This window comes from Polistes fuscatus, unplaced genomic scaffold, assembly GCF_010416935.1.
Source record: "Polistes fuscatus isolate 324 unplaced genomic scaffold, CU_Pfus_HIC Scaffold11, whole genome shotgun sequence".
Lineage (NCBI taxonomy): Eukaryota > Metazoa > Arthropoda > Insecta > Hymenoptera > Vespidae > Polistes > Polistes fuscatus.
The window spans coordinates 6,924,559-6,937,765 of NW_025113009.1; the positions used below are offsets into that span (position 1 = coordinate 6,924,559).

Sequence of the window (13,207 nt, forward strand, 5' to 3'; positions counted from 1 at the left end):
CAAATAGAAAAGGCAGGAGAAAGAAAAGGGGTGTTGGGGTGGGGGAGGGGGGGCTTGGATGAAAAACGTAAGAGAGGAAAAAGAAAAAAAAGGAGTACGAGGAGTAGAGTTGGTAACCAGACTCGATCGCGATGCGCTCGAACGAGGTCGGTTGGTGTCGTCGAACGAAAAGTGACTTTCTCGTCACGATTCTCGAAGCGCGTGATCCGCGCCACGCCCGTTGCACATAATTATGCAGAAACGCGCGCGCGTCCGTGCAAGCGCTTGCCAGAGGCGTGCACCCGGTAAGATTTAATACGATATTTCGTTCTGTCTCTCTTTCTCTCTCTCTCTCTCTCTCTCTTTTATACACACACAGATACGTGCACGTTTGGTAACATAAATATATACATAAATACGTAGATAGATACATATACACACATACGTACATAGACGTAGTCTGTTTCTCTTTGGACCTCCACCCACCCCTCTCGTCTCCTCTCCTCTCCTCGAGGCATTTCCAAGCCCCGAAAAGCCTCTTCTCGTCGTCGTCGTCATCGTAGTAGTAGTAGTAGTAGTATTAGTAGTCGTAGTCGTTCGGTAGTAGCGCGCGCGCGGTGCAGTAGCAGAAGAAGGGCGGCGAAGGAAGAGGAACGGAAGGAGGGGTAGGGGGTGGAGTAAGGCTTTGGGAGGATGGTGGAAGAGAGGAGAGAGCATCCCTCTCGCTGTGGCGTCACCTCGAGGGCCCAATTAGCGCCAGCACGAGTGTCATTCCGCCGCGGTTTCCGCATACTGCCTGTGCCTGGCTGCCTGCCTGCCGCCTGCCTGCCTACTTGCTGCCGTTGACTGGCGTTTTCTGCGCTTTCCTTTCCTTTCGCCAACGTAGAATCCTCTCTCTCTCTCTCTCTCTCTTCTATGTGTGTCTTCCTATATTTTTATATATATATATTTGTGTCTGTATCTACATGTAGACTCTTGCACACAGAGAGTTAAAGAGAGAGAGAGAAGGAGCGTCAGGTAGATTTTCAGCGCCCTTCGTCGAGCCTCGTCCATTTCTACTAGAGCTTTCCAAGCTCTCTTTTCCCTTTCCAGGCCCCCAGAGCATTGCTTTTCTTCCTTTCTTTCTTTTTTCATCCTTCAGCCGGCGCTGCCTCGTCTTCGCCGTCGCGCATTATCCAATTTTCTGGCAGATATTTCGCGATATAATAATTGGGCATTCAGCGCCGGGCTGCTTCTCCAACTCCTCCTCCTCCTCCTCCTCCTCCGCCAACCCTGTACTTCCTCCTCTTCCTCCTCTTCCTATTTCTCTTTCTCCTTCTTGCTCTCGCGTTAGTTCGTGTTTCTTCTTCTACTTGAAGCAGGAGAATCGTTGAATTATATTCTCAACGCGGACGACGTCGGAGATGGCGAGAGATGTTGGTGGTAGTGATGATGGTAATGGTAGTGGTAGTTGGTTGTGCTAGTTGGTGGTGGTAGTTGGTGGTGGTGGTGGTGGTGGTGGATGGTGCCACTACCGATGGTAAAGGGGCAACGAACGAGGGCGAGAGCTCCAATGGAAACGTTTTCTATTAACGTAGAGCACCGCGATGGATAGACGGGGGTTCGGATACTTCGTCCCTTCTTACCCTCTCTCGCGTATTTCCCTCATTCACTCGCTGCTTATTTCCGTAACGACACTTTAAGCAACGTTAATTATTGTCGGCGTAATGAGCCCGCCTCGAGTGGTCCAAGATGCACATTTTCCTTTCGTCCCTCCTCCCCCCTCCCCCCTCACCGCACAGTCCCCGTTCCTTTCCTCTTTCCTTCCTTTCTCTCTTTTTATCTCTCGTTTTCTTTTTTTCTTTTTTTCTTTTTTCTTTTCTTTCTTTCCTTCTTTCTTTACCTTTCCATCTCTTTTCTTTCTCTTCTACGCCAAGAAGAAGAAGAAGAAGAAGAAGAGTGCCAAAGGGTGTCTCCTCCGTCGTCCTACGGGATATCTTGGGAATCTGCATCGCTGCGTCTTCCACGAAGGTGATCTCGTTAAGGGACTCCTTGGTTTTTCTCGCTCGGCGCCTTCTTGTTAGTACGTCTCAACAACTTCGTTTCCGTCGATTTCTCTCTTTTTCTCTTTCTCTCTCTCTCTCTGTTTCTCTTTTTCCTTGCTCTTATTTCTACTTCGCTTCCTCATCCACCGTCCGTGGATTTCAGATACGAGGAGATGAGCCTTACGAGATAATTTACGATATAACTTTTTTTTTCTCCTTTGATCGTCATCTCGTGTAATTCATCATACATATATTAAGTATATACATATATATACTCGTAGTTGGTTAGATACATGATTTTGTTTTCATTCGCTTTAACGCGTCCTGTAAAAAAAGAAAAAAAGAAAATTATTTTCCATCCATAACCAATCCCGTCGTTGTCGTCGTCGTCGTCACATTTACAAGCGTACGATATTTTGACGCTGATCATTGTGCGTAGTTTTCCGTCGCAGCTACGAGAAATACTTAATCTTTAATCCATATCCACGAAGCAATAAGAAATAAGGATGGGGTGAACGTTTTAAAAAGGGATACCACCATAGGCGACAATGCAAAGATTATCCTTCGTTTTCTTTTTAACGATCTTTCGTTCGTTCGTTCGTTCGTTCGTTCATTCGTTCGTTTTGGTATTCGTTCGGTTGGGTACGACAGAGATTTCTTCTTTCTTTGGTAATACGAAACAGGTACTACCTACACCACCACGAGGTTAACGTGAAAGATTATTTTCTCATCGTAGGAAAACGGGAACTTTAAACACCGTACGAAAAGTTCATTCTTTTTCTTTATATTTTTCTCTACCCTTCCTTCCTTCCACATCTTCCCCTCCCTCTATCATCCTCCCTTTTAGATCCTACGGGCTTATTTCTTTCTCCTTGAAGTTACAGTACAGACGATAACAATAGCGAACCGACTATTTCCTTCTCTCTCTCTCTCTCTCTCTCTCTTTTTCTCTCGCGCTTCAACCGTCGATCATCCTTAGACGGATCGCGTTTTATCGTTATTATCCAAACTATTTTTATTCGCATAAGAATGAGAGACAGATAGAAAGAAATCGTTCAAACGAATTAGAAAAAATATGTATAATAAATATTACCTATCTAACTATCTATCAATCTTACTCGATATAATAAATTCCCGAACGACTTCGAGATTTCTCGTTATCCTTCAAAGAATCATTTTCTCTTTCGACCAATCTCCTTCGAGATAAAAAAAGAAGAATAACAAATAAACGGTATAAAACAAACGACAAATAATATAACGTGACATGAAAAATAAAATGAAATAAAATAAAATAAATGAAAAAATAAAGGGCAAAAGAGAAAAACGAGTAGGATGGAAAGGTCGGGGTGTGGAGGGGGAGAGGAAAGAGAAAGAGAAGAAGAAGAAGAAAGGTAGAAAGAGAGAGAGAGAGAGAACTCGTAAAAAAGAGTTGAAGTAGCTCGAAGTGGGAATCCACAATGGCGTCGTTAGGCCCGGCACCAACGGCGACAACTCTTTCCCGTTACGGCCGCGTACCGAGTGTCATTCAATTGCACATCCCAATTAAATAACAGGCAAAAGGGCGACGTAGCGTCGTGGAGCGTCGCGGAGCCAGCCATCTACGACGCCCCTAATTGCGAGCCTCGATGAGGTTTTGCCGGTGCTGTCGGTGGTGTAAGAGGACGACGAGAGATAAACTCGCTTTCTATCTTTTTCTTTCTTTATTTCTTTATTTCTTTCTTTCTTTCTTTCCCTTCTTCCCTCTCGACAAGCGAAACCTGGAAAACTTTTCGAATCTTGCGAAGGGTCGTTCACGACGAACGATTACTCGATCGTGTGCTTTTTTTCTACGTCGGTGTGTGGTAAATGCAAGTACGACATAGTAATGGACCCTTTTTTTCTAACTTTTGTAGATAACTTTTTTAGGGCATAACTCTTTTGCAACTCGCCTCGTTTTAATTAGCGAACACGAATTCATTTTTATTGATATATATGCGTTATCAACAACATTTTTATTTGCAATCGTCTTTTTTTTTTACAGAGCTAAAGAATATCGTTAAGATATTCGATTTATCGTTTGTAATTAGATAATATTTATAAATTCTAACGAATATCTTTTCCTATGTGTATCTAGTTGTTTTAAAGATAAGAATATTCCAAATAAAGTAACAAAAACGACGTAACATTGACAATATATATATTATTATATCAATGTGTGAGTACGAGATCGTATTTGTTATATATAAGCTAGGTATCTTCTAACTCGGATATTATTAAAAAGGTAACATAATTAGTAGAGGCAAACGAACTAATTACCAGAATGCGAAAGAGGGCGGTTCGTTGGTGACAAAGAGAAGATTCCCGGTTCTGTCTCGGTCTTTCCCTCTGCGTCCATTCTTCTTCCTCCAGGCTCTGAATCTCTCTCTCTCTCTTTCTCTTTCTTTATTTCTTTCTCTTTTCGTTTCTCTACGACGCAACTGGAAAAACGTTGGTCGTCGATGCAGTCGTAGAAACGAAATGCCGAGCTCGACGAAGACGACGACGACGACGACGACAGAAACGAATTTTCCAAGAATCGAAATGTTAATTAAAGGCTCTTCTCACCGGGTGAAGTAGAGAAAAAGGGATGAAGCAGACGACAGGATGCACTACGGGAGGATCGGGAGAGGGTAAATCCTCAGGGACGTGGCTGCGACGGGCCTTTTCATTTCTATCCCATCGCGAATACGTTTCAGTTAATTTAAGTATCTTCCATTTTCGAAATATTATTATCCAGAAGAAAATCGAACGATAATCTATCGATTTAAATTGAAATAAAGTTAAAGCTTTTTCGTAATAAATCATCGTATCTCGTTACTTGTTCCGATTAAAGGTAATCCTATTAATTGAAAAGTATAATCAAAAACGAATCATTTGTGTTATGTGTCAAATAGAATGAGATAAATCTATCGGTTCCGGTTCATTTTCAATTATACAAAGGGATGATCTGTCTTTGAAGATAGTTAGGTAGGTAACCATGAATCAAAGGGCATAGTCGTCCTTGTCTTTTGGCGATTGTGAACGAGCTCGACTAGTTACAGCCCTGAGAGTGAACGCGGTAAGAGGTGGGGGAGGAGGAACGGGGGCAGGAACAGGGGGAGGATTCGCGGGCGTCGGATGCTGCAAAATGGAAGCGGCCGTAATTAGTATACGCGTCCGCACGTTATGCACGCAACGGCACTCGCTTCGCAACCAACCCTCTGTAGTCGTCGAGGCGACATGGAGGACAGAGTAGAAAGCTTGGAAAAGGGTAAAGGGGTGGGCGTATGCACGCGCGAGAGGAGGAAGAAGGGAACTGGAGTTCTCCCGGTGTTGGTGTTGCAATTCGCACTTATGTTCACCAAGTACTACTACGTTGCTGCACCGGTGCATCGAGCCGTGCACCACCGTTCTGAGCTACCGAGCTAACTCCCGCTGCACCCGACACACGATATCATCTCGCTTGGTATTTCGTGTCATCTTTCTTTTTCTTTTTATTTTTCGACAATTTGTCAAACCAAAATAACACGTAGATTTTATTTCTGCCAATCTTTTGAAGAAATATTCAAGAAACAACAATTCTATTCAATATAAAGTATAATAATTAGAGGTTTTATACGGTAGTATATTATAGGTTTATAATATTTTAACATTGATAACACTGATACGCACAATAGGAAGCACTTTACATAAAGATCTACTCGATGAAGAATCTCCATGGATTCTTATTACTTCATTTTCACCCTCGTGAATCGAGGATTTCGAGCTGAAAAAATGTAGCTCCTTAATAAAAGTGGAAAACTCATTAAAAAGCTGCTTCCTACCTACCTATCTACCTACCTACCTACCAACCTTGCCCTTCTCGTTTGAGCCCTCTCGATTGCTTGTGAATCGAACGATTTGACAATTTCCTTCGATCATATTTGAAAATGACAGCGGAGAAGAAGAGCCCATACAAAGTATATACTTGAAAGAGCATAAGCAGGCGGGGTTATAAAAGTGTAGCGATCTCGTTCGAAAAAAGTCATCGTCACCCAATCCCCCCCCCCTATTTTCCTCCTTTCTCTCTCTCTCTCTTTCTTCTCTTTTTTTTTTTATTTTCTAGGGGAACGCGCCGAACATAAATCAATCTCGTGTTTCGTATCATTCAACGTCAGGCACAATCGCAAACTCATCTCAAAGCGATAAGGGCGGTCGGTCGGTCGGTTGGTTGGTTGGTCGGTCGATCGTCATCGTTATCGTACCGCGAATCCTTTCTACAAAAAAGAAAAAAAAAGAAAAAAGAAAAAAGAAAAAAGAAAAAAGAAAGAAGAAAATAAAAAAGATAAAAAATAAAAGGAAGAAAAAAAAGACGAACGTTATTCCTCCCTTTTTCATTCTCGAATCATCGAACCGAGACCGTATCTCTCCTTTGACGAACCTCTTTCTTTCTTTCCTCTCCCTTTTTTCCCCCTCTCTCTCTCTCTCGTATCTTCATAATCTCTTCCTCTGTTGGCCATAGAACTCGAGCGTGCGACAATCGGCTTGTGCGAAATTAGCTCGCGAGCTAATTATCGTCGCGCTCGCGACGAACCACGGGGCCCGTATCATCCATTCGACTACTACGAAGACTACTACTACTACTACTACTACTGTTACTACTACTACGACGACGACGACGACGACGACGATAGAAAGGAACCGATCCTTTTCAAGCAAAGCACGAGCTTTGAACCAGACGACGACTACGGCGTTTCTGGATTTGAAACAGAGATGGGCGAGGGTGTCGTGTTTGCCTAAAGGGATATTCAGAGAAAAAGAGAAGAGTGTGCGTGATAGAAAGAGAGAGAAATAATATGTATATATATATATATATTTATTATATATATATGCACGCTCTCGCGTATGAGAAGGACACGATATAAAGTCACGTTAACGCGTCGCATCAGTCGCGAATTTTGCACGCGCGGATCAAACGCAAGCGATGAAGTTACACGCTCGAGCCACTCGCCTAGCGTGTTCCTCTCTTTCCCTTTCCCTTTCCTCCCTCTTCCTCTCTCTCTCTCTCTCTCTCTTTTTCTCTTTTCTTTCTTCTTTTCATTCGAGCCGCTTTCTTTTCCTCCTCCTTCTTCTTTTTTTTTTTACTCCCCTCTCTCCTTTTCCTTTTTATCTCGCCTTTCGCGTCGTGCCACGGCGCTTAATTCAGCCGTGACGTGCGTGAAAAGGGCATTGCCGCCCGCTAAGGGGGGTTGGGGGTGCTGCCAGGGGGTTTTCGTAGGGAGGTGGGTCTTTGGAGGGTGGTGGTGGTGGTGGTGGTGGTGGTAGTTGAAAAGGGTACTGCCTTGGAAGGTCGAGCTTCTTTTTTCTTTCTTTCTTTCTTTCTTTATTTCTTTTTCTCTTTTCCTTTTCTCCTCCGCAGCTTTTTTCTTTTTTACTTTGAAACCGCTCTTTTTCGCACTCGCGTTGCGTAGGAGACGCGTCAAAGTGACACGCGTGCCTCTCTTTCGCGACGAATGCCGCCGTGATACCGGGTACTAACATTCCACATGCTACGCGTTCAAAAGAGTTGGAGCTAAAGAGAGGAAGAGAGAGAGAGAGAGAGAGAGAGACATCGTGAGTTTTACGTTAGTGTGAAATAAATCTTGCGTGTTGCGTGTTTCGTTTGAAGATGTTACGGGGGGTTAAAAGCTTTACTCTCATATATATTTTATTTTTATATCATTCGATTGTGTTTGACAAATATAATAATGATATTTATATGCGTTAGAGAATGTTTACTTCGATCATACAATTACGAACGATAAATATGTAATTTGTAGATTTGTAATTGAAATTAATCTATTATAAATTATACAATATTATTATTATTATTATTATTATATAATTTGTGCGTATGAGATAGAAAAAAGAAAAGAAGAAAAAGTTACGGAATATTTGTGAAATGATTATTCATTTTCGAGATTAATTAACTATTTGAATTTGTATTAAATTTGAATATACTAACACACTTGTGTGTGTGTGTGTGTGTGGTCCGTACTATTCTTTCGATGTTCATTATTTTATAATATATAATATTCATTAATTTTTCTATGCTTTTGTAACGTTCTATATTTAAAATATCCGTTTCTCAAAGCATATCTAGTTGTTTCCGAACGCAACGAGGCCGCATCTTCGCATTGATTTTATACTCGGGACGCGTTATATACGCTTTTAGAGGCATCCTCATATTTTTCACGTACATCTCTCCACGTCGTTAGCCTACTTTCTGCTTACAACTTTCCGGACATCCTCCTACCTACTACCCCCTGCCCTAAGGGGGGATGTGCTGCTTGCCTACGTGGGGAAAAACAGGAGAGGGTCCGGTGTAAATTAAGGGTCATAATTCATGCGCGAGTTTTCATGACTAATGAGAGAAGGCCTCGTCATCGTGGTGCTAGGCACCATGTGCGACTATTCGCAGGAAACACTTCCTGGATAAGCGCAGGCGTCAGCCAAGAAAATCTTCCGAAGGATTCGACAATTTGCTTTGTAAGCTGGCATCCTGTTTTATCGTAAAAGGGATTTTATAATACGATATTTTTCTTTTCTCTCGAGTTAGAAATAAAATATTTGTACAGAAGCAACGACAACGAATTCCTTATTCCATCCATATTCACACACACATTTTCAAAATATATATTAAATTAATTATTATTATTATAGACGACGACGACGACGACGACGCATCAAAATCATTCTCGAGTAAGTGAGAGTGATATAGATAGATAGATAGATAGATAGATAGATAGATAGATAGATAGATAGATACTTGGGATAAAAACAAAGGAGACGATGAGGAGTTTCGTAACTCTCTTCTTTCTCTCTTTCTCTCTCTCTTTTTTGGTGTCGTCAGCTCGGATGGCTGACTGGGAGGCGAGGGATGGTACACGAGTCGTCTTTCAATTACAACACGAACGGGGAATGGCACTGAGCGTTGAGAGAAGAAGAAGAAGAAGAAGAAGAAGAGAAAGGGTTGGAAAGGTAGAGAAAGAGAAAACCTGACGACGACTATGACGACGACAACGACAACCGCGTGAAAACGGTGCACGAAGACACGACACTCTCGTTGACACTCTCGTCCCTCCCGTTGTTAATCGTTGGTTGCACCCTTTCACGGCTACGCTATGCCTATATAGAACATTTTCTCGCCCGTGCCCCTTTGTCCATTAGCCTCATCCCGTTCCGACAGAACCGTATCCACCCATCATCCTCGTTCTCATCGTCGAGGGCAACGATGCCGTCGTCCTCGTTTTTTCCATTACCTACCACGAAAATCATTGCATCTCTATCTTTCTCTCTCTCTCTCTCTTTCTCTTTTTTTTCACTCTAGTACCAGTACTCTCGGATAAACCCTTCGAGAATGTCACCTGCGCCTGGAAGACTTCGAATAACGAGCTTGCCCGTGTCGAAGAGGAAAAGAAAGAGAAAAAACATAAAGTGTATGAGAGAGAGAGAGAGAGAGAGTAAAAGTATCGCGCTTTCCGCTTCGTCTCCTACCTTCTTCTTCTTCTTCTTCTTTTTCTTCGAGGTATTCTTTCGACTAGTACAACTATAAAGCCACCCCCTCAACCCCCCTTAGAACACCACCCTCCCTCATCCCTCATCGCGAATATCCGCTCGACCGATCCTCGCGTGGCTGGCTTATTAAGGTGGCTCCATCTTCCACGCTATCCCGGATATTCTTCTTCCTTCATCCTTTTCTTTTCTTTCTTTCTTTCTTTCTTTCTATTATTCTTTCCATTCCTTTTCCTTTCATTTTCTTCCACCTTTCCAAGATAAGGAGAAAAGATAAAGAACCCGGTGAACGTGTAACGCGAATATACGATCACGGATGAGGAAACTATCGGCTCGCTCACGAACAATGGCCATCGGAGCCTCATCTTCGTTGTTCCCCTTAAGTACGTATGCATTCGCAAGAACCTTTTCCCTATGATAATATTTCTCTCTCTTTCTCTTTCTCTTTCTCTCTTTCTTTCACTCTTATTTTTAGCTTCCTTCTTATTTTTATTCTTGATATTCTTGTTTTCCCTCTCCATACGTTCGTATTTCCGAACGTCTGTTATCGATTTCACCAAATTCCGGCACTTACCTACCTATCCTTCTTTTCTTACTCATCATTCTTCTTACGTTATTCTTCAATGTCGATCAAAATTTTACAATTCATATATTCTCGTAACAGTCAAAGATAAAAATTCTTTTTCGATGCGACGTAGGGAAAATATTCATAATCGCATTAAATTAGTAAAGATGTAAAGGAGGGAACCGTGGAAATTAAATTAAAGGAAAAAACAGTAACGATCTTTGCGATACGATAATAGTAATAATAATAGCCAGAAAACAACAATAACAAGAATAATAATAATAATAATAATAATAATAATAATAACGATCATTCTAATGAGCCGCCAGCAATTATGTCGCACAAACAAAAGTTTTTAATTCTCGCAAGTTGCAAGTCGCACTGACGTCGGGGCCGATCTTTTTCAGGCTTGGTGGCACTTGCAAAATGTCTGGCCAGCACTCAAGCGAATATACTGTCTTGTTTCCCGTGCATAAGGTGCGTTATTCGTATGCTGTGAACTAAGGAACATCGTAGGGGGAAACGAGAATTACTTTCAAAGTACCTCGTTAAACATATTTCTTTCTTTTTTTCTTCTTGTCAGTACCATGTAGAAAGAAAAACTAAGAAAGAGATTGTGTACGTATGTGTGTTTATATATACACATACACACACACACACACACATTTTTTTGTTTTCTTTACTCTTTACTCTTTCACAAAGAAGCGGAAAATTAATAAGTGTCGCAGGCCACCTCGCAACTTCCGCCGTTTTTCCGCTGTCTCATCTTTTACGTCCACACAAGTCACGTTCTTAAAGAAATATCTTTTTCGAATTTTATTTTTAACGTTTAAACTTTAAACAATCGATAACAAAATTTGACGTATTTTATTTACCTCGCGTACGCAAGTTGCTTCGATCGTTTTTCGATATCTTTATTTTCTTTTACCTATTAATTATTTTTATTAACAATCGGTGCACGAGTTATTCTTAACAAAATCATTTTCATTCGACCTACCTATATACGATTTAGAACTTTCTCTCTTTTATCTTTTCTTTTTAAATCTTACTCTTACTCTTAATATAATACTTAAACGAGTTGTAATTAACGTCAACAGGGGATTGTTACATTTTCGACTTTCTTTTTTCTTATATCATTACATCTCAGACTTTACGCTTAACTTTTCTTCTGTCACTATTCCCATTTCTTTCTTTCTTTCTTTCATCATCATTTTGTTTTTTCTCATTCCGCGTGTCATTATCCTTCGTTGGAATATAATAAAAGATTTCAACGATTCGTTCTTTATTTTTTCTCCCATCCCTTATCTCTTTCTCTCTCTCCTCTCTTTTTCTCCCTTTCCCTTCAACCCACAAGTTTCCTTCGACAATAGCCAAAATAAGAAAACACGACAAACATGCCCATGAAGTTTTCAAAGGGTTGGTTCCAGTGTTACGGAGATTATCATTGTACTCAAGAGTGGTGGTGATTAATTTAATTGCATGTACCTTTCCCTCCCTGCATCCTCACCTCTTCATTCCCTTTTCGTATCCCGTCACAATCTCCTCGTCTCTCTTTCGCGAAAGAAGCAATTAAGCACTTCGCGTGCCGATTGGCCGTGCAATTAGGGTGAATTATAATATCGTAATAATTGCAACAATTAACGTTATGCACGAACTGGCCTCCCCACTCTCCCTCCCCCCCAACAGAGTCATCGCCTAAAACAGACATTCCACGTTTTTATCCTTGTCCAAGTTCTTTACCTTACAATTATTATTTTCCTCTTGCAACGATCATATTTAAAACAATTAAAGTATATATATAGTTGGGTTGTATCGATGATCGGTAATTAAACGTATTAAGTATTAAAAATGTTTATTTCGTATAATACTTCATAAATCCATTTCGCCATTATATGATTCGTAGAATATCTTGGCTAGAAAAAGTTCTCGGTCGTTTCGCTTTTCTTTATTATTTTTTCTCTCTCTCTCTATCTTTCTTTCTCCTATTACCCGTCGCTCGAATTTTATTCTTAAATCGCTCGGTCTCTCAAGCTCTTTCTTAGCTGACGACACTCGAGTCGGGGAAAGGGAGTCGTCGAGCTTTTTAGGACATTCGTTGGAAACGTTGGCAGTACGAAAAAGCGAGAGAGATAAAAGATAGCCATGGTAGTAGAAAGAGAAAGAGAGAGAGAGAGAGAGAGCTCACGTTTCTACATAACGTCGATTTGCAGGAGTATCAGTGCGTACGTGAGCAACGACTGTGTGTACGAGCCGAGAGTTTGGTGAAGGAGCAGGAGTGCAGGACTAGTAGTATATAACTATATACACACATATATAAGGTCGTCTTGCCCGAGCCAAGCCCGAGGGGTTTACGAACACAATAGTTTGAAATATTCGAGCGCCTGCAAGAAGTTGCCCTCGCGCCGGTAATTAACGAGTTAAAGTTTGGCGTCGTGGCGTTCCATCTTTCTCTCTCTCGCGTACTCTCTTGGTTCACGCTGCCATAAGACTCCCGGCATCCATTAGCCGAGTGCCACGGCTCTGAGAACTCTCCTTTTGGCCGCCAAGAAAACCGGAGATTCCCCTCTTAACCTCCCTCCCGTTTCTCTCGCGTCTAGCTTGGCTTTATACATCGCGCCCGCTCGCTTGGATTCGTTCAAAGAGAATTTTGGCGACCATCTCGGCATGCCAAGCGAGAATCTTCTCTTACCGACTATGATATAATCTATCATCATAGGAGGAACAACAACAACAAAAAAAATAAAATTATATCGAAGAACGTCGCAGAAATATATGATTATTATTCTCTGTTGTATCGATCTACTAGGTATATATATATATGATAAAGCGAAGATAAATCGATGAGGTTGTTGTTCGGTGAAAAACAATGCGAGTCACTAATGGGAAAATAGGGGTTGGTTGTTCTGAGAGATACGTTTTGAGCGAAGGTAGATGGAATGGTTTTGAGTTTCCCTTGGCGACCACTTTAATCCCCTTTGGAAACAGTTTATCTCTCCTTCGATGGTTGTGTAAGAATTCTTTCCATTATAAACGTACTCGTGTAGAATATTTTCTTCGAAATCATTTTGTACTGACCAACGAATATAGCGATTGGTAAAAGATACATACG

The 13,207-nt window shown here is 41.4% G+C and overlaps 1 protein-coding gene across 6 annotated transcripts in view; it reads left to right on the forward strand.

The window, feature by feature from the left end:
• The window catches only part of LOC122526187, a 179,663-nt gene that overhangs the window by 53,389 nt on the left and 113,067 nt on the right, over positions 1–13,207 (forward strand). The window lies entirely within an intron of this gene.